The following is a 22353-nucleotide window of genomic DNA, read 5'->3' as shown; positions in this document are numbered from 1 at the left end:
TTATTAGGTATTTTAATGGATAATGAAACAAAGGATCATAGAATGGGCAGCATAAAACAATAAAAATAAAAATTTATTCTTACACTTCTGTATAGAAGTTCAAACCCATGGTGTCTCTAGTGTTGGCTCCATTTGAGTTTTCTGAGAAACTCCCTCCCCTGCTCCTCTTGCACCCTCTCTTCCTCCTTCCTTCTCAGTGATCATTTCTTGTGTAACTGCATTACTCCATTATCTGATGCCACCTGCACATGGCATGATCAGTGTCTCCATCTTCACATTATAATACCCCTTTTCCTAAGAACATTTGTCATATTGGATGAGCACTTAACCTAAAATTTTGATTTTTATCTACAAAGAATCTATTTCTAACTAGGCTCACTTTCACAGGTACTAGGAGATAGACTGTAACCATATCTTTTACAGGGATGCAATTTACCTAAGAACAGTTTGCTTTCTGCCTTCCCAAAATCCAGGTCTTTCTCATGCCCCAAATACATTAACTCTGCTCTAATATCTCCCAAAGCCTCATACTATTCTAGCATCAGCTTTAAATCCAAAGAAAACCTCAAATTTCATCATCTAAAACATTTAAATAAGTTATTGGTAAGTCTCTTGGTATGATTTACTCTAGGCAAAATTCTTACCCAACTACTGCTGTGGGATGTTCTGTATGTCAAGTGTGTTGCTGATTGGTCAAAAAATGAATCACTGATTGGCCAGTGGCCAGGCAGAAAGTATAGGCGGGCCAAGGAGGAGAATAAAGCTGGGAAGTGGAAGGCTGAGTCAGAGACACTGCCAGCCAGCCGCCACGATGACAAACAGCATGTGAAGATGCCGGTAAGCCATGAGCCATGTGGCAAGGTATAGATTTATAGAAATGGATTAATTTAAGCTGTAAGAACAGTTAGCAAGAAGCCTGCCACGGCCATACAGTTTGTAACCAATATAAGTCTCTGTGTTTACTTGGTCGGGTCTGAGCGGCTGTGGGACTGGCAGGTGAGAGATTTGTCTTGACTGTGGGCCAGGCAGGAAAACTCTAGCCACAAACTACGGAACTGTGAAACCTAGGAAAGAAGTTGTCTGTAAGATTCTATCACTGACAGGACAAATATAATATATACCATTTCGTAACAAAGAAATCAGAAGGCAGTAAGAAGATTGCTAGTCTAAAGCAAATTCACAACATAGTATGGTAAATTCTGTGTCACCCACTAAGGGATCTTTGCAGGTATATGTCATATGGATACTGCATTCTTTGCCTTCATCTTCACATAGCAATCTCCTTTTGTGTCTGTGTTCCACATTATTTACTTCTTTTTATAAAGATGCCAGCTATGCTGAATTAGGGTTCACTTTAATGCCTTCCATATATTTTCAAAAATCATAATCACGGGTGCTAAGAGTTAGGATGTTAATCTCTTTTGTGGGGTTATAGCTCAGTCTATAACAGGGAAACATCTATTAACACCTTGAAGTTATAACCAAACATATGAGTTGTGTGCATGTATAAGGAGGATTGTCTTGGCAAGTTAAAATTTCACAAAATTTCTCCACATTATGAAAGTTCACATGGAAAAATATTAAGAGGTGCCATTGAGAAAGTTATCAAGTGTTTTTGACAGCTACCTTGTAATTTCCTGATGACAGTGTTATATATCAAGTCGTGTTTCAGCTGTCTCTCCAATGCCAAACAAAAACAGAAAACAAACAAAACAAAACAAAAACCCAAGAAGTGGAAAGTGAAAATCCCACAACATACTTTAAGTATATGGGTAAATATGGCTCACCCTTTCTTCTACTCACAGCAAGGAATTATTCCTTTGTTTCAATATACCAAATCATGAGACTATTCTAACTACCTGATTATGTAACATGGCTTTTGTGATATCTCTTTTGGAAAACAGACACAGAGAAAAAACCCTTTAAAATTGCATAATCATTTCTGAATTGAATATAAAATTATTTTGTGAGCACTACAACTTAATTTTACTTGCCTTTTAAGTCATATGTCTGGTAACAACTGGGTTACTTCCATACTATTGATGGGGTCCAAGAGATTGGTTGAAATGTTTTAATTTAAATGGCAATGAAACCCTTTAACTATTATCCATCTATCTATCTGCCTGTCTATCATTCATCTATCTGCCTACCTTCCTATCAATCATCTATCTGTCTATCTATCTATCTATCTATCTATCTGTCATCTATCTGCCTACCTTCCTATCAATTATCTATCTATCTATCTATCTATCTATCTATCTATCTATCATCTATTTACATATTTATATATTTTGAGTAAAAAATAATCTGTCATAAACTTGTAAGACTAATTTAAGCCTTAGCCAACTTCCTTTTAAGTTACATATAGTTGAGAAACAAATTACTTATCTTTTGGAAGTAGATATTAAATGCAAATATAGTTCCACTACTAACAGTATTAGCTCAGTTTGAGTGATTTAAGTGACCTGGCCAGCATACCGGTTAAGCTACTCACTCAATTCATGTAGCTAAGCTGTATACTAATTGAATTACAGATGACACTATCACTAGTAAATTTGCTAGTATATTTACACTGGGATTTAAACAGACAGTGACCCCAGTGGTTAGAATAATGACCCTCTTTCCTTAGATTACCTTTCTAAGGATAGGGCATGGTTTGCTAGAAAAAGGAGAAGTTTCCCATCATTTCCTATCTCCAATCTATTCTATCCCTCCAGATTATTTTTCTTCAAAATAGCTGTGATCTTTCAATATATTTCTCAGGAGTAATCATTGACTTTCATATATTGTTCAACATATTAGGTGCAAATGCCTCCCTCACCAGTATTATTTCTTACAAGAGAAGGTCCACACACAGACCTCTCAAAATTACATGATGTACAGTTTTTACTAACCCATACTTTAAATAAATTTGGAGAAATTATATAATGTTTCTACTGAATGACACTGTGTCAGAATTAGTGGGATTCAGATAAAATTACTTAACAGGAAATTTTTGTCATTAAATGCTTGTATTAAAATGGAAGAAACATCTTAATTTAATGGTATCAGCTTTAACCTTAAGAAACTTTATACATAAGTAAATTAAACTGAAGGCAAGAAGAAAGATAGTAATAACAGAGATAAAAGTATAAATTAATGTCATTGAAATTAGAAATACAATAAATATCAATTGAACAAAAATGTTTATTGGAAAAAATAATAAACCATGTTGGGTCATACACAAGGCCCTAGCAATCTCCAGTAGCACTAATAAATATACAAAAAAGCTAAAGTATTGCTGAAAAATTAAAGACTATAGGAAAATGTGCACATACAATAAAAAGATAACAGAAATGTGCAGAAAGAACAAAAATGGCTGGACATCTAGAGTAATCACATAAATGACAAAATGTCTTAGGATTGCTCTTAGCTTTCAATTGTTTAAAAGCATGCAAAAATAAGTAAATAAGTTATATCTGTATCAAATGAATACTAAATGAAACAAGGTAATAACAGAAGGGACAACCATTTAACAGCAAGGAAATGTTGCTGTTAAATATGGAATGTTTGTGGTAAAATGGTATTGGTAAAGATATTTGTGCTTATTAATTCACTTAAATCTCCTTTTTTTGAAAAATGAACTTGTATTTCAAAACAGCAAAATCTAATCCTAGCATAGTGGCATATGTCCATAATCTTGGCATATAAAAGCCATTCAAAGATGGCTTTGTCTATGTAGTGAGTTCTAAGTCATTCTGAGCTAAACAGTGAGCCCCAGCTGATAAAACCAAAACCCTCAAATTAAAACAACCATAAGAAAAATCTAAATATTATAATGAAATTCTATTGCAAATAATATGTACCTAGTTTATAGCTGAAGAGCAGTAGTGATACCTTTAAGTCAAAATAATTTGCTGAAACTTGGGTATTGATATGTTCCAGTAAGACAGCCTTCATCCAAAGAATAAAGACAAAATGGTGACCTGGATCAATAGATTGTTTCTTCTAAAAGGAAAAATAAAGGAATAAATTGTGCTGTGGTGAAAGCACATGGAATCATATAAGTGACCATTTATAACTTCATTAGTACAATGTCTGAATGAAAACATTAAACTGGTACAGCATCAAGTATAGGAAATAAGTGTGTGATACAATTATATAATATGTGCAGCTGAAAAGCACTAATAAACTTATGAATCATAGCAGTTTTATATTTCCTTGTGAACAATATTAATGCATTAACTTAAGAAACCATATTTATTCTCATGTGGTACATCTAGATTTATGTATGTATGCATGTATGGAAGTTATGAAAGTAAAAAGGGACAACTACAAGAGGTGAAATACAAGACAAGGGCTAAGAGAGGATAATAGAATACAGGCATCATGAAAGCAGAAAGAATGTGAGGGAGAGAACCACCCAGATGTGGGGGAAGGACAGTGGAGAATGAGTAAGAACAAGGTAAAATAATATGTATGTATGAAAATGTCTCGTTGAAACATAAGAATTTGTATAATAACTGAAAACATTAAAATAAAATATTCTATTAGCAAAAAGAAAGCATAGGTTGACTGATAGTTTATGAAAGAAAATGCTAATTGCTCTTAAGGAAATGTTGAATAGTTTGTAGAAAATCAAGAAGTAACAAGTATATTTTTAGCACAGTTTGGAATTAATGGCAGCACTGTCTGATGAACATATTTTTATAATGCAACTGACGTGTTATGCAATTTTACAAGACAGATACAGCAGCACTTGTAATTACAAAAGTGATCCTTGAAATCCCTTTTCTCAGTATAGTCTCTCTATATAGTAACAGATGCAACTGTCTTTGAGAGGACAGTCTAGGGGTAAATATAATATTCATTTTCAAATGATTTGTTTGAGTTGAGGGCATTAAAAATCAGACAGTTTCTTCTGTGTACAGCATTGTATTTGAAACTGTGAGGGAAGTCGGATGACTAATCATGGCTTACTAATTGGATTGCATCTTTTTTCTCTCCAGTTAAACAAGCAGTAGGCTTGCCAAAGCCTGGATAGACTCCAGCAAGACGTTGGTCAGAACTGTAAACAATCTAGAGAACATGTGTTTATTTTTGGTAGTCCAAAGCATGTTTTTAAGTATTTGTAACATTTTCTAATTATAAAGATAATGTAATTCATATGTATTTCATAAATGATAGAAAAGTTCAAAACCATAAAAAAGGAAACAAAGAAATTACTTATATATTAACAAACAAAAAGAAATTATTTTTTGGAATTTTGCTCAGTATTTTCAGTTGTATGGAAGTAGTCTATATAAACATAAATATGGGTCCCACAGTCCTTTAATCTTGATTTGAACTTGAATAAGATTGAAATTTGGGGACAACCGTCATGCCTAGGCAACTTAGATTTTATATTTGGGGTTATAGAGCTTCTACTCTGTGTCATAATACAAAAATAGGGACTGAATTTTTATTATACTATAACAAAAGATCCATATGAGTTCTATGAAACAACATTGGACATCAGGAGATGATGGAGAGCAGTGATTTCAGAGAAATAGAAAGCAAATGAGGCGAACACTTTAATTGCCTCCACTAACTACCTGGGGAGAAAATGCAGGCTATAATGTGTGGAGGGTGGGGCACAGTCTCCTTGAGTATATAGATCTGGCAGTGCAGGGAGGCACATGTAAGCTAGAATCTGCAGGATAGAATATCAGAAATGGATAGCTTTTTAGGAAGGAAACCTCAGAGCCCACACGAGGCTAGACATACTTTTTCTTATGAGTCAGAGTAAAAATCCTCATGATTTATAAGGCAGGAGGTAAAGTGTTCTAAGGAGTTTTGCTTAAGTAATGAGGCAAAATTAGCAAACACTAAGCACTGCTTTCCCAAAAAAATTCAAAACAATACCCCAAAAGATGATACTGTTTCCAAAACTATGTTCCAGTAGAATGGTCAGGGCTATTTATTTATAGAATTACAAATATCCAGAATGCAACAAGGTGAATTCACAATCCAATGTGTGATATCCAATCAAACTTATCAGGCATGTGAAGAAGCATGAAATTAAGATTGATACTGAGGAGGAAAAAATCAGTTGATTAAAACTGACATAAATGATAAAGTTAATAGGCCAGGACACTGAAACAGCTATTGTAACTATTTCACATGTTTAAGAAAAAAGAAGAAAAGTCAAACATGCTGAATACAGACATCAAGGGCACAATAAAATCTCAAATGAACTTGAAGATATAGCAGTGTGTGCTTTTCAAATACAAAGAGCAAAAAGATCTAATTATTAAAAGACTAAAAATGATAGGTAGAGCTGCAATAGTCTATGGGGCAACTTGAAACCAAATCATAATCAGTTGGACACCTCAAGAAAAAGGCTCAAGGGGGAATTGAAAATTCATTTTGAAGAAATGATAAATGAAAATAGGACAAATTTGATGTGAAGTACAACACACTCTCCCACCCTTCCTTTCCAAAACTCAAAGATTTGGTTTCTAGCAGTAAACATGGAGTTACTGTAGCAAGCTTTCTTGTTGGATTATCTTTGGACTGCCTACATGCAAATAATGACATGGAAACTTATTATTAATTATAAATGTTCTGCCTTTGCTTAGTCTTGTCCCCTACTAGAACTTTTTTTAGAATTTTTTTTATTCAGTTTACATACCAATCACAGATTCTTGTCTTCCCTCCTCCTGCCACTCTAGCCTCCCCTCCCCCAACCCACCCCTCATTCCCTCCTACAAGAAGGTAAGGCCTCCCATGGGGAGTCAGCAGAGCCTGGAACATTCAGTAGAGGCAGGTCCAAGACTCTCCCCCTCCCTCAAGGCTGTGTGAGGTGTCCCACCATAGGTAGTAGGCTCCAAAAAGCCTATTCATGCACCAGGGATTGATCCTGATCCCACTGCCAGGGGGCCCCTTAAGCAGATTAAGCTAAGCAACTGTTTCGCTTACCCAAAGGTCCTAGTCCAGTCCCGTGGAGGCCCACAGGTGTTGATCTACATTTCATAAATTCTCATTAGTTTGGTTTGGTTGTCTCTGTAGGTTTCCCCATAATGATCTTGATGCCCCTTGCTCATAGACTCCCTCTTCTCTCTCTTCACCTAGACTCCTGGAGCTTGACCTGGTATTTTATTGATTACCCAGGGGTCCTGGGGATTTCACTATGTCTGGCGTGGGATATCTGAGGGAAAAAAATCTACATACATTATGCTCTCATGCCTGTTAACTTTATTCCTCTAGGACAAAATTCTATCAATACAGCTACAGCTCCATCAGGCATTCAGGGCAGGAATAACTCTAGATGCACCAAGCAAACATCTACTTTATTTCTCTGGGATGAAAGCCTGTCTACATAGCTTCAATTCCATCCAGTTCCCTCTCATAGTCCTGCTAATGACTAAGCTCTTATGCTTCCAGCCTCATCTTCATCCTCTGTTTCTTCATTCTCCATCTCTACTACTCTCTACTCCTGGCTCCAGAGTTCTGCCTTACCATCTACATTACCTCTGTGTTCTTCTCTTCTCCCTGGTTATGCCTTTCTGTCCATTTCTACAGAAAATGCCTGCCCTTTCTACCCCTGGAAACACAGTTCTCTGCCTCCTCAGGATTGTTTCTCTACCTTCTACCTTGATACATAAAAACCTCTTTTGTTCACAGTCATTTGCTCTGGAGAGCCACTAGGCCTCAAGGCCAGAGGATGGTCTGAGCTTCATTAGCACAAGAAACAAAGCTATGTGTCTCTAGCCAGCTTGTCTCCTAAGCTTAGGGGGTGGGGGAGTTAGCTACCTAGAAGTTCAGCAGAGCTGAACTGTTAGTTCTGGAAATATTTGGGCATGCAAGAATTTCTGGATAGCACCAAATGTTCATAATAAATGGCTTGCCTTTTGGCAGACCCTTGGGTGGTCAAAGTATAGCTTTAATATACAGCTGAATCTCTATAATATATTCTTGTGGCTCACCAGAGTGTTTGGCTGTGGATCTCTGCATCTGCTTCCATCAGTTACTGGAGAAAGGCTCTATGATAACAAGGTATTCACCAATCTGATTACTGGAGTAAGCCAGTTCAGGCACCATCTCCACTATTGCTAGTAGCCTAAGCTGGAGTCATCCTTGTGGATTCCTGGGAACTTCCCTAGCACCCGGTTTAACTTAAAAGAACCCACTTATATTAATCTATGTTCTACCATGTGGCTTGGTTACCTCTCTTCCATCTTGTACCTCCTGTTTCCTCTTGATGTCTGGCTGGCAACATCGCCTTTCTTCTTCCTATAAGTCCTGCCTATACCTCCTGCCTAACTATTGGCCATTCAGCTTTTTCTTACACTAATCACAGCAATACATCTTCACACAGTGTACACAGCAAGTTATAGTCATCTAGCTTTTATTAAACAATCTCATCGCCACTTTGAGATAATTTTCTTGCACCTGCATAAAAATGAGTTACTTGGATGTACATTTATGTTCTCGTTTCTAGACTCCAGACTCCACTTTCTACATGTAAGACCCCATAGTTTCTTCTCCCTACTTAAGGACTACCGATTAGGATTTGATCCATCCAAATGCAGCAATGCTATGTTTCATGAGAATCATACCAAGGGATGGTCTTGCCATGAGAAATGGCTCACACGGGTCATCCCAGCAGTCAAGAGGCTAAGGCTGGAGGATAGTCAAGAATTTGAGACTAATGTGGGCTACAGCCCATGAGCAGGGAGGGGTTCCTGAAAGAGGTTAGGAACAAAGTGAGATTCACAGCTTCTCCAGAAACTCTGTGTGTCATTTGAGAGTTGTAGAGCTGTTCCAAGATTAAATGGATGTGTAGTGTGGATTATCCTTTGAGGGAGAAGAGGGTAGCATAAAAACTATTTTAAGGACAGCCAACAATTTCAGAAACAATAAAGATGTAGCAAACTATGTAAATGTACATCATAAACTTCTTAAAACCAGTACCAAGAGAACGTCTTTATAGAAGCTAATTTTTTTCCATTTAAGAAAAAAAATAGATACTATACGAAGGATAAACTAGAGAATGTAAATATGCTGAAAGATTTCCCATAAAAAATAATGAAAACAAAGAATAGGATAGTATCCTTAAGATATTTAAAGGTAAAATGGCAACCAAGGTTTCTAAACCACAAGAAAAAATATTTTTAAAAAGGAGTGAGACATAGACCAAGCCCAGACCATAAGCTAGGTGCCTGCACTGCCTGCCCTTTATCCTTCCACAAAGTGCAAGCCCGGGGACTATTCCTAGGGGGGCATGGGACTGCCTTTCCCAGCATTCCTCACTCTAAATAAGGAAGCTGAACTGCCGGGAAATAATGTGATTTAATCAGTCAACTCCAAAAGCTTTCTGCTTTCAATTATAACATGAATGATGTTCTATCAACTTGTATTTTATATGGAGTGCTTATATCTGTTTCATGTTCTTTATTAAAATCCCAGTGTAGCTGGGCATGGAGGCATAGGTGAGAGGATCTCTTTGACTTCAAGGCCAGCCTGATCTATATAGACAGTTCCAGGCCATGCAAGGCTACAGAGTGAAACCCTGTCACCCTGGGGAGTGACTGGGAAGATTCCAATGTGATAATATCAGTAAAAAACATCCTTATCTTTTTAACTTTTGGGGGGTGGGAAGAATGCTAAGAATTGAACCCAGGGACTTCATAAGTTTTCTACCCCTGAACTACACTTCAGCCCACATCTCTGATTTTTTTCAAATGCATTTTAGCAGTCATGTGGTGGTACACTTTTTAAAATTTTGTACTCAAGAGACAGGCCAGAGGATTGCCTAAGTTCAAAGCTATCCTATGGAGATGTCTCAAAAAATTATTTTCGGGTGATTCTTTTGTTCTTCAATAGAAATTCTTTTCCTGATTGCTTATTTTTTGAGACAGGGTTTCTCTGTGTAGCCCTGGCTGTCCTGGAACTCGCTCTGTAGGCCAGGGTGGCCTCAAATTTAGAGATCCACCTACCTCTGCCTCCAAAGTGCTGAGGTTTTTTTGTGCTGCCACCACCACCACCCTGCTCTTTTCCAGATTTATTTTTTGAAGATTTTTGTACATTGAGATTTTGTCTGCATGCATGTCTGTGTGAGGGTGTCAGGTCCTCTGGAACTGGAGTTACAGATAGTTGTAAGTTGTCATGTGGGCGCTAGGAATTGAACCCAGGTCCTCTGGGAGAGCAGTCAGCCGTCTCTCCAGCCTCCTTTTCCAGATTTTTAATGTATCCTTTTTGTTTGTTCTTTGACTCAAGGTCTCATGTAGCACAGGTCGGCCTTGGCCTCCTTGTCTTCCATCTTCCTGCTTCCAAATGATGGGGTTAATTCTGAGAGTCATCAAAGAAAAACCAACTCCACTATTTAGAGCCAAATTTGAAGCAATCTATTTAAATGTAAAATACTGACCAAGATGGACTTTGGTCAGGACCACTCCCAGAAATTTCCTAGCTGAGTGGCCCCAAGACAGATGTTACAGTGCTATTTAAGGAAAACCCATATGGCCACTGTACTTTACCATGTGATTTAGTTGTTATTTTCTAAGAACTACAACTTCCAGCATCCCAGGCAGTTACCTGGTCCTTGAGCAGGTGGGCTTACAGGTTAATTTAGGGTATTACACTGGAGTTACAGAGCTATGCTGCCAGCCCTGGCAGATTAAATGTATCTTAGTGTGTGTCAGATATAGAACAGCATTGGGAAATGTTTTATGTGACACTATGTGTAAGCGGACTTCTGGAAGGGTAAGAAAGTGGCCGCTTAACTCTGTGGCATAGATCTAGGGGTACAAATAAACGTCTATTTTTTGCCCTTGTGTGGATGTTAAGTTTTCATAATGCATAATTCCTGATTTTATGTAAGGAAGAAATCAATAAAGAAATGACCAACTTGAAAAAAAAAGGAGTGAGACATAGATATTTTTCAGATGGAATACAAAACAAGAATACACAAAAGAATTCACCAATAACAGCTTTGTGATATAAAAATTGTTCAAGAAATTCTTCAGATAATTGAATATGGGGCCTAGTAGAAATAAGTATACTACACAAAAGTAACAAAGAACACTAGAAATTACAACTATGAAATAAATGAAACATGTTTGTTTTGTTAAGTACATGCCTTTAAGGGATAATTTATAGTTTAAAATAGAAATAACACCAGTATACAGAGGGACCTAAAACATGTATGGGCATAAAGTAGATGATGACTGCATATTAAAGACGAGAGAGAGAGAGAGAGAGAGAGAGAGAGAGAGAGAGAGAGAGAGAGAGAGAGAGAGAGAGAGGAATATACTTGTCTAGTTTTTTGTTTCTGAATCTTCTGTGGTCCAATAACTAAGTCCAGATGTTCACATTTTTATAAGCAAGGCCTTAGCACTGAAGTGATCAAATGATCTTATACATGCTAGGGAATCTAAAAATAGGCTGTGCATGTTCCACTGGATGTTCCCACACCCATGCACATACAAATAGTACAAATTGGATTCCCTGGGTTAAAAGAAAAGAGGACATCAAGTTGGGAGGCAGGGTTGGTGGTAGGGGTATGAGAGGCATAAGAAGGGCTAGTGAAAGGTGCATATGATCAAAACACATTGTATAGATATCTGAAATTCTCAATGAAAAAATAAAATATATTTTTAAATAAAAAGTATCATTTAAGTTGTGAGAACATGGTTATTAGAGTATGTGCCATAAAACCCAAATTAGTTTTCTCAGCTCCACATATGGAATGCTTATAAGAATAAATTTGCCTTATGTTCTGAAAAGGGATTAAGCCATATATTTTAAGAGATTTGGGTTGAGATTAGGTAATTTGAGCATCAATCCAGGTGAATGTGAAACATGTTAAATAAGTAAGATATCAGATTGAAGGAAAACGATCTAAATTCTCTACTCTTGTTGAAAGAGGTAGAATATAACCTGAAAATAAGTTCAAAAGAAGAAAACATACTGGGAAAGTCAGAGGGATGTCTTTATTGCTTGGCAGAAGCAGTAGCAGGGATCTTTGACCTGTAGAACTTAAAGGACAGATGGAAGGTATGGATATGGATCTGGAATCAGTAGAAGAGTTACTGTAAAATCTAAAGGGAAGATGGTGCATTAGGAGGAATTCAAGAAGTATCTGGGGATCAGAGTGTATGTATGTATGTATGTATGTATGTATGTATGTATGTATGTATGTTTAGCTTTTAGGGCAATGAAGGATTTGGAAAATAAGAAATAGATTATAAGGTATGCTGGATATACAGAGATTGATATGCCACAGGATGCTGACAGTACCAGAAATTCTAATAGCAAAATTGGGATTCTTTATCACAGATGACTATGATAAACTCTGGGTCTGAGAAAGGGTCTTCTGATTCAAAGGGTCTTTCTGATTCTTAGTTGTACTTACAAGGGGCCTAGAGTTTTTTCAGTGAATATCAGGACCCAGTGGACCCAAGCAAGAAGAAAGTTTAGAGAGTGGGCAGAACTCTGATATTATTATTATCACAAGAATATAATAGAATTGCTTTGGCTTGCCCATGTTCATTAACTGAATTTCTATGGAAAACTTCAGTTTGAATGATGAGTCCCTCATGTAAAATTTGGACAACCACTGCCCAACAATTACCAAGGATAGATGGTAGAATAAGGCCTCTAGGTACTTGGACAAAATATTACTTCCAACCACTTTGTTTGCCGAAAGGAACTGTAGTTATTGTAGGGCTGCTAGATGTCTGAGTGTTAGCATTTACAGGACCAGAGACTTATAACTGACCTGACATTGAATACTAACAACACACACATTAGTATTCACTCACAAATACACAAGCATAAGCACAGACTTGTAAATGTGTGTTGAGAAGGATGGGGAGGGAGGGAAGAAGGGAAGGAGGAAGATTTCTCTGTGTATTTTCTTTCTTTCCATTGCTCTTTGGCTTTATTAGGATTTATGTGGCAGTGTTTGAAAACAGCTTATGCTTTCAGAAGATGAGATTGCTATATGTATATGAATTTTCTTTTCCTCTAGATCTTTATTATCAAATTGACCTCTGTTGATGCAGCCTAACCTAATCTGTAGGTCAAATCAAGGTTATTTTCTCCATCAATATGCATTAAATAAATATTTGCCAGATGAATGGACAAATAAAAGTATCAGAGGGTCACATTCACAGATCCAAAATACTGAGCATATCACCACCATGCATGTTTTCTACCTTTAGGGAGAAAACCAAAAGTACCACCATTGCTCATGTTAACTTCAGAATTCCCATGGGAAAGTACCACTAGGTGTCAATAAGGATGCTTCATCCTCAGTCCTAAACCACTCTTTTAGATTTGGAGATATTTTCAACAGCATGGTTTGAAGTACTTTCTGCCTTGGAACACATAGATTTCTGTTAATATCATGAATAACCAGTTCATTCCCATTGGTTTCCCACTTACCCTGAAAATGCCTGTACCTTGGAGCCCTCCAATACTCACAATAGTATATGGTGGCAGTGTAAGCCAATAGTAACAGCCAAAGGACAATCACTCTCCAAAGTGTTGTGATCTCAGAACCCAAGGGAGGCAGTAAAAGCTGAAGATAGCATCTGAATCATATTTTCAAGGCGTGTTCACCTGAGTCATACCTTCAGTGTTACTAAAGCAATTAGATTCATGGCATTTTCACTTCAGTTCCTCCTTCTTGGACAGCATAGTTCTTTTACTTCTTATTGTATTTCCTGCCTGTCTCATCTGCAATATCCATCACTCATGATACTCAATTACACAGCCCCAGCTTCTAAGGATGAATCAGAAGAGAAACATACACCCTCCTGTAGGAATCAAGACAGCTTTCAGCTCTTGTACATTGGCCACAATGCATTTAACCATTGGAGCACCACAGGAAGTGGTGTCTGCAATGCCCCTGGACTACTTCTTAGACCTGCCTCCTTACACAACTTTGAAATATCTATTCATGTACAGCATCTTGAATCACGACTACACTGATTACCCAGATTCATACCTTCTCTCCTCCTAGACCCTTCTCCAGGCTATACTGAACTCTGAATTCAGGGCTGAGTAGCAGCAATTATTCTTGGTCTCTGGGTTGATTTTCACATACAGTCTTCCTTAAGAACTCTAGAATTTTTTCCTTCTGGTTCCATCACTAGATGAGAGGCTAAGGAAGAGATGCTGCCCCACACTGGCTCATAAACATTTGAACAAGTCTGTGGTTCTTCTTCCTGCAAAGGACAAGAGTTCTGTTGGTGTATTGGATTTATGAATCATATCCATAGGAAGCCCATAACTCTTGATGTCATTGCCTAAATCTAACCTTTAGTGGAGATAATTAATTTTCTGAATGTGCAAGCGATAAAATGCCTCTAGGGCAAGCCCATGGGAGGCTGCCCCTTTCTGAATGGAGACAGAGGAGGAGTGGAAGGGGAGGAGGGAGGAGAAACTGCAGTCGGTATGTAAAATAAATGAAAAAAAAATGTTATCTAAATAATTTTTTTTAAGCCTCTAGGGGCTGATAATTTCAAGACCAAGAGTCAACTAGTAAGATATCTGATGAGAGCTTCTATCAGCTTCTAAGGAGGCACTTTGTGGGGGTATCTCCCAGACAGAAGGATTGATGTTTCATTGCATGGCAGAAGGGGTAGAAGAAAAAGAAAGAACTCTCTCTTCAAACTCCACCCCTTTTGTAAGAGTGCTAAATTTATTCATGAGAGCTTCACTTTCATGACTAAATCATATTCCAAGAGACCATACCTACAGATGAATTTCTAAATGGTCTTATTAAACACAAGGACTCATTCCTAAAGGGCTTAAGGCTAGAAGGCCCAAACAAGTAAAAAAAGATACTTTCTGAGAGCCAGCGTGGGTCTGCCTGATGGTCTTAGCAACGGCAGCTGAAACATGATCTGGAGATGACCTGGACCAATGAGAGACCGCCATGTCACCCCAGCAGATGTATATTCATCAGACCTCCCCCAGGGTGGGGTGGAGGAGATATAAGGCTTGCCTCTTCCTGAATAAACTGAGCTTGTGGTTTCCACGTTCTCCTGGAGTCTGTGTGGTTTGACTCTGTACCTACTTGGTCCCTGCCCCCAAAGGAAACAACAGCAAGGACCCTGCTACACAAATATAGGGGTGAAAGCCTTAGAGAGATCAGGGAAATAGGGAAAGTCACAGCTAACCTTACCTCACCAACTCTGCAGCTCCCAAATGCCAGTTACTTCCTGTCTACCTATGACTTTATTGCCTTGCTGTTCTGCCCTATCATTGACTCTCTTAAGCCAACTACCTCACTTCCTCTTCCTACACAGCTCTGTCACTTTCTGTCTGTCTGTATAGACCTCCAGGTCTCTATGGTTGGTCCTGAGATTAAAGGCATGTGTCCCCATGCTTGGCTCTGTTCCCTAGTCTGGCCTTGAACACACAGAGATCCTGCCTGCTAAGTGATAGGATTAAGGGCGTGTGCTACCACTGAGTAACTTCTTTGTTTACTTAAAATGGCTTGCTATTTCCTCTGTTCTCCAGGCAAACTTTATTTATTAAAGCACAAATAAAGTATCACCACACATACCTCTCTATTCTATTTCACTGAGGATTAAGTTTCACCGTAAATTATATACATGATATCATTAAACCATCATTAAACCAAAACAGATTAAGAATGAGGCATGTAATATTATGGTCAATGCAAGGTTAGATGAATCTGGGCATTGTATGAAAAACACGGCATTTAAAGGCAGCTGCAGTGATGAGCTTGTCAGAAAGTTAGGTTATTGAGTTAGATGGGAATGTATGAGGACTAACAGCAGGGTAGGGCATGATGATGCAGGAAAGTGCTGGGACAGGACATAGCCAGCTATGAAATTTTCTGGTAATAAGTGCAAGAGTACCCTAGTAGTAAAGTGAAGACAAATCACACATTGTACTAACCTCATTTCTGCTTTGAGTATTGGACACAGTGTCCTTTTGTCAGTGGAGACATTTTGTAATTGTGACAAATGAAGTAAGAAACAAAGGCCTGACTTCAGATGGGAGGAACGGAGCAATATGTACGCTAGATAAACTCTTGTCCAGTCTTGGAATGTTTCAGCTATGTGATACTTGAATAATTCTCAAGCACTAGAAACCTTTGATTGTTCTCTTAGAAGCAGGAGAGAAATGCGGCAGCATAGTGAGAATGCATTGACAGTAAACACTTGGTACCATGCCCAAAGATATTGGTTAATAAATGGAAGTTAGCTTGACTATTATTAATTTGACCCAGATCCTGCCATTCACTCCTCTTGGTTTTATTGTTGTTATCCAGAGTATGTCAGAAGATGCAACTCAATGGGGAATAGAACACTAAATCAGAACACACACAAACACATACACAATCATACACAAATAAAACAAAACAATGAAAAGCATGCCTTGATCATGTTTGAATTAGTACAAATGGCAGTTAAGAACACCTACTTTAATGCATTGTAGGAGAGAGGGCTCTGACTCCCAGGGCAGGAGACAGAATGATGCATTGGACAGTTTTAGGCAGCACCCCACAGGATCCTTCTGCATGGAAAACCCAGTGCATGCACTTAGTTCAGGCGGCCCAGGACAAGATTCAAGCACACTCTCCACACAGGAAGCAGCTAGGGATTCCTCTGTGGTTCAGCCAGAATCTCAAGGGATCTTCTCAGAGCAATTTTCTTTTCAGACTTTTCTCTTTCCTCTAATACCAAAATTGTGACCTATGATAACTTTTATGGTTTAATGAAAAAATCAACCCCATGATGCTTTTCATAGCTTAATATAAAATTCACCCCCAAAGTTTTACAGATTTCTAAGGCCTCAAAATGCACTTTTCACAAACTTCTGATAACTAGAGCCCCTCCTCCTTTGTTCCTTCTCTCCACTTGTTCTTTATGTCTTGACACACATCTCATCATTCCCTTTGTATGACACCTATTCCTCAAATCTTCCATTTTCTCAGCAAGGATGTGTCTTACTCTTCCATGCACCCCACTCCAATATCACAGTATTTTCCAAAGAGAAAAGATTCAATTCACATTTGGTGAATCAGTGAGCAGATTAAGATTTATTAATGTTTTATTGTTTTCTTTAATAAGCCTAGAAAATATGGGCATTTAACATAACAGACTAGACTAAAAGGGGTAAAAGAACCCAAAGATTAACTATGGGATATTTTCCTCCATATATTTTCAAAACGTTATAAACAACAACCAATGTATTGCCAATGTTAGTCACAATTTATAAAGCTCTAGTATATATCTATCTTATATTGCAAGAACTAGGGTTTGGAAATTTCCCTCAAAAGAGAAAGATGAAACCACCAATCACTATAAAGCACAGGATCATAAAATTGTCCTACATAGTTATCTATCCTGACTAATCTTTACTCTCTCTTATATGGGATTTTGGAAGCTTCATTCAGAGTAAAGAGATTATTTTTGACAGAAGCAACCAGCACAAGCTCTGAAATCAACACAGATGACCTTCTACCTATAGGACTCATTATGGCCTAGGACCTTTCTTCTCATTTTTCACAATCTCTTCATACCAGAATAATAAAACAGTAGAGCCACTTGCATGGACCTTAGCCAAGAATTCTAGAACATTCATCCTGGTGGTTTTAGCCTGGGCTCTTGAACCCCACAGCAACTCCGAATATGGAGGATGCCTGTTAGGCACCTGCCATTTCTCCAGGTAATTTGTGTATGTGTGTGTGTGGGGGGGGGGGGTTAAGTTGTATATATGCATATACACATGTATGTAGTAGCTGTTCTGGCCTGTACATGCAGGTATGAAGGCCAGAAGTCAATGTCAGACTCTAAATTTTCTTATATAAGGTCTCTCACTAATCCTAGAACACATGGTTTCAGCCTGACAGGATGCCTGATTAGTCCTTGGGATTCACCTGTTTCCAGTCCCTTAGATGGAGTTACAGGCATATACCACTAGGCCCAGATTTTATCCGTGTACTGATGATCCAAACTCAGATCCTCACACTCGAGCAGCATACATTGTACGCACTGAGCTACCTTCACAGCCCCAGCTCCACGTAATTCTGTTCCATAAAATCTCTGATTAAGGCCCCCATGACCCCTTGGCCTGGGGCAACCCAAAGACACACAAGCACCCACATCAGTCCCGTGGCAACCTTGTGATGAGGAAATATGTGACAAGGAAATGGGAAAGACAGAATACATGGTGGAGAGATGGCTGAGAAAGAGAAGCAGAGCTGTTCACATACTGTGGAGAGAGGTGGAACTGGAGTCACAACAATGGTGAGGAACAGGCCGATATGAGGAGCCTATTCAGCCACCTGAGGTCATGGTGATGTCCAGACCTGGATTGCCTTGCCACTGAGGGCAATGTCTGAACCCAGAATGTCACCAAGGGCCATGTCCAGGTCCATGGCCCTTCCACAGCAGGGATCTGTGTTGATGTCCATGGTCCGTGTTACCACCAAAGGCTAAGTGGATCTCTGTGATCTAGACTGCCACCTGAAGCCATGTTGATGTCTGAGGATGTTCTGAGTGTCCTGTGCTGCCACCTGAGGCCACAGTGATATCTGGCCTATGCTACCATGAGGGGCCATGTCTGGGTCCATGGTCCTACCACAGCTCGGGTCTGTATTGATGTTTGAGGCCTGTGTTACCACCAAAGGCCATTTACCACCAAAGGCCATATGGATATCTGGGCTGCCACCTGAAGCCATGTTGATGTTCAAGAACCGTGTTGACCTAGTGTGGTGGTATTATGTTCCCCAAAATATTGTGTACCTTAATAAACTTATCTGGGGTCAGAGAACAGAAAAGCCACAAGATACTTAGGCTAGAAAATGTTACCACACGCCTTTAATCCTAGCATTCCAGAGACAGAAATCCCTCTGGATCTCTGTGAATTCAAGGCCGCATTGGAAACAGCCAGGCATGGTGACTCACGCCTTTAATCCCAGAAAGCAGCCTTTAATCCCAGGGAGTGGTGGTAGAAAGCAGAAAGGTTTATAAGGTGTGAGGACCAGAAACTGGAAGCATTTGCCTGGTTAAGCGTTTGGCTGGTTAAACATTTGGCCTGGTTAAGCATTCAGGCTTTGGAGCAACACAGTTCAGCTGAGATTCATTCTGGATGAGGACTCAGAGGCTTCCCGTCTGAGGAAACAGGACCAGCTGAGGAATTGGCAAAGTGAGATAGCTGTGGCTTGTTCTGTCTCTCTGATCTACCAGCATTGACCCCAATAACTGGCCTCAGGTTTGATTTTATTAATAAGAACTGTTAAGATTCCTGCTACAACCTAGCCCACCACTAGATGGCTATGGCAGAGCTCCCCTGCCCTGTCTGCTGGCCACCTCACTGGGGAGAACCAGTCCCATCAATCGCTAACCTGTAGTACCAACAGTGAGGTGGGCACAGGAAAGCTGATCCCACCCCTGGTGGCATGAGCATGGGAGAGCTGACCCAGTGGAGACCCTGGGCTGACCAGCTCCGCAACCACTCAGGCCCAGATTCAGGGCCTTGAGTTGGCCCACCCCAAGATCTATGAACTGTTGGAGCACATGAAGGGGCTGGTCCTGCACAACCATAGATACAGGATCTCCATGACTCTGCAACCGCAAAGTATCTGAGAGTCTCGGTAAGAGTCCAGTATTAATGGCATATCAGAAGCCAGAGGCCTTGAACCTGGCCAACAACTCATTGAAATGAATATTTTTCAAGTAAAGCTGTTTGGACAAAAGGGTATATGGCATGACACACAGCAGCTCCCAATGCCACTACAACAAACAAATATGTGACTCAGAGGCAGGAAAGATGGAGGAGTGGAGTGGCACAAGTACGACAGAACTGGAGACAGCTGTGACAGATATGAGAGAAGGCTGGGGTTGGTACAGTAGCAGGCCGTTGGCCCAGAGAGGGTGGTGAGATTTTTTTTCTTTTTAATTTTAATTTTTCATTTTCTTTGGGTGGGGAGGTCACAAGGATAGAGGGTGGATATGGAAGGACTCAGAAATGAATGGGATTCGGTTGTAGGATGTAAAATTCTCAGAGCCAATACAAATTATGTTTAAAAATATCTCTGATTAGGAGCTTGCTGGACTCCCTATTGCTGTGGGATGTTCTGTATGGCAAATGTGTTGCTGATTAGTCAATAAATAAAACACTGATTGGCCATTGGCTAGGCAGGAAGTATATGTGAGACAAGGAGGAGAATAAAGCTGGGAAGTGGAAGGCTGAGTCAGAGAGACACTGCCAGCCGCCACGATGAGAAACAGCATGTGAAGATGCGGGTAAGCCACAAGCCATGTGGCAAGGTATAGATTAATGGAAATGGATTAATTTAAGCAAGTTAGCAAGAAGCCTTGTAGCTGGAGTTTTCCTGCCTGGCCCACAGTCAGGATAAATCTCTCTCACCTGCCAGTCCCACAGCCACTCAGACCCAACCAAGTAAACACAGAGACTTGTATTGGTTACAAACTGTATGGCCATGGCAGGCTTCTTTCTAACTGTTCTTATAGCTTAAATTAATCCATTTCTATACCTTGCCACATGGCTCATGGCTTACCGGCATCTTCACATACTGTTTCTCATCCTGTTTCTCATCGTGGCGGCTGGCAGTGTCTCTCCGACTCAGTCTTTTACTTTCCAGCTTTGTTCTCCTCCTTGTCCTGCCTACACTTCCTGCCTGGCCACTGGCCAATCAGTGTTTTATTTATTGACTAATCAGCAACAAAGCCTGCCACAGCCATACAGTTTGTAACCAATATAAGTCTCTGTGTTTACTTGGTTGGGTCTGACGGCTGTGGGACTGGCAGGTGAGAGAGATTTGTCCTGACTGTGGGCCAGGCAGGAAAACTTTAGCAACACCCTATAGATGAAGTGCTCTCCCCCTTCATATGCTTCCATTATCCACAGGAATTTCCAGGTGCTTTTTTCTGAGGCACAGTTCTCTTGCATGACTATCAATCTAGCATACATTTCAGTGAGGCATTTTTAGGTAATCTTTGGTCACCACTCAGTATGTCTTCATGGCTAAGGGTCAGTGAGTTGACAAGAGCCAAGTTGCTTGTTGGTTCCTTTTTCTTTATATCAATACTAAAAGCCATTTCTAAACACTTAGAAACATCCCAGAAGATAACAGAATTGGTTCTTATACTCTTCTGTGACAACTTCAAGTACTTCTGCTTTTGTGATGGACTCTCTCACATGATACTTGAAGGTCAAGAAAAACATCAACTCAGGAATTCTTTCATCTAGTATTCTTGGGGTGGGGGCAAAGATTCAGTGTCCATTGAAGACTACTTTTTAGTTACTGGATATTATTTGTCTAACTTGTATCATGAAATGGAGAATTTATAAGAGTTCCAAGTACCCAGAATCACAGAAAGGAGGAAGAGGAAGGTAGAAAGAAGGTAACTGCCTTTGTCAGTGTTCTATTGCTGTGAATAGACACCATGACCATGGCAACTTTTATGAAAGAAAGCATTTGAATGAGACTGGCTTACAGATTCAGAGGGTTAGTCTATTACCATCATGGTGAGAAGCATGGTAGTGTGTAAGCAGACATGATTCTGGAGAAGCAGCTGAGAGTTCTATACCTGGATTCATAGGCAGCAAGAAGAGAAAGACACAGGCCAGGCTTAGGCTTTTGAAACCTCAAGGCCCACCCCTAGCAACACACTTCCTTCCACAAGGCTATATCTAATCTAGCAAAGCCACACCTCCTAATCCTTCTCAAGTAGTTCCACTCCCTGCTGACTAAGGATCCAAATATATGAGCCCATGGTGGCCCTTCTTATTCAGACCACCACAGTAACAAAAATTGTAAGAGACAGATGATAGACAGATCTTATCATCATAGTTCTACTCTTCCTCCCTCCTCCCCATCCTGTTCTTCCTCTCCCTTTTTAACTGTGGGTACCTATACAACCACCAAGTGTTGTGGCTTCCATAAGTCTTGCTCAAAGCTGAGGAACAGATACCTTTGCTAGCAAGGCATGATGAATTTTATTGGAGGTAGCAAGCAGCAAGGAGTGTGATCAGGACTATCAGTTACTGGATAGACAGTGTAAGTGGCTGCAGCTGAAGATGTCAATCCTGATGCATTTGACCAAACTGTTTTTGTCTATATTTGTAAGTCCTAGAGCCTCACAGGTCTGGTATCTTTCCAGTTGGCCTGACCTCTGGAAAGCATGTAGATGGAGATGAGAAAGGTCTTTGTGGTATTGCCAACTGGCAAAGCAGGAGAATCCAGGGCCCATAGTGGGATGTGTGAGTTCTGATGCCTTGGAGTTATCTGTTACAGAAGGGCGTTTTCTTGACATTCAGCATATGCATGTGATGTTAATGCCTGATACTTCCTGGGCCTCTTCTATTGTGTGATCT

The sequence above is a fragment of the Peromyscus californicus genome, unplaced genomic scaffold (genome assembly GCF_007827085.1).
Source record: "Peromyscus californicus insignis strain IS unplaced genomic scaffold, ASM782708v3 Scaffold_10__1_contigs__length_136768540, whole genome shotgun sequence".
In the NCBI taxonomy this organism is placed as follows: domain Eukaryota; kingdom Metazoa; phylum Chordata; class Mammalia; order Rodentia; family Cricetidae; genus Peromyscus; species Peromyscus californicus.
This window is presented reverse-complemented; position numbering follows the sequence as displayed.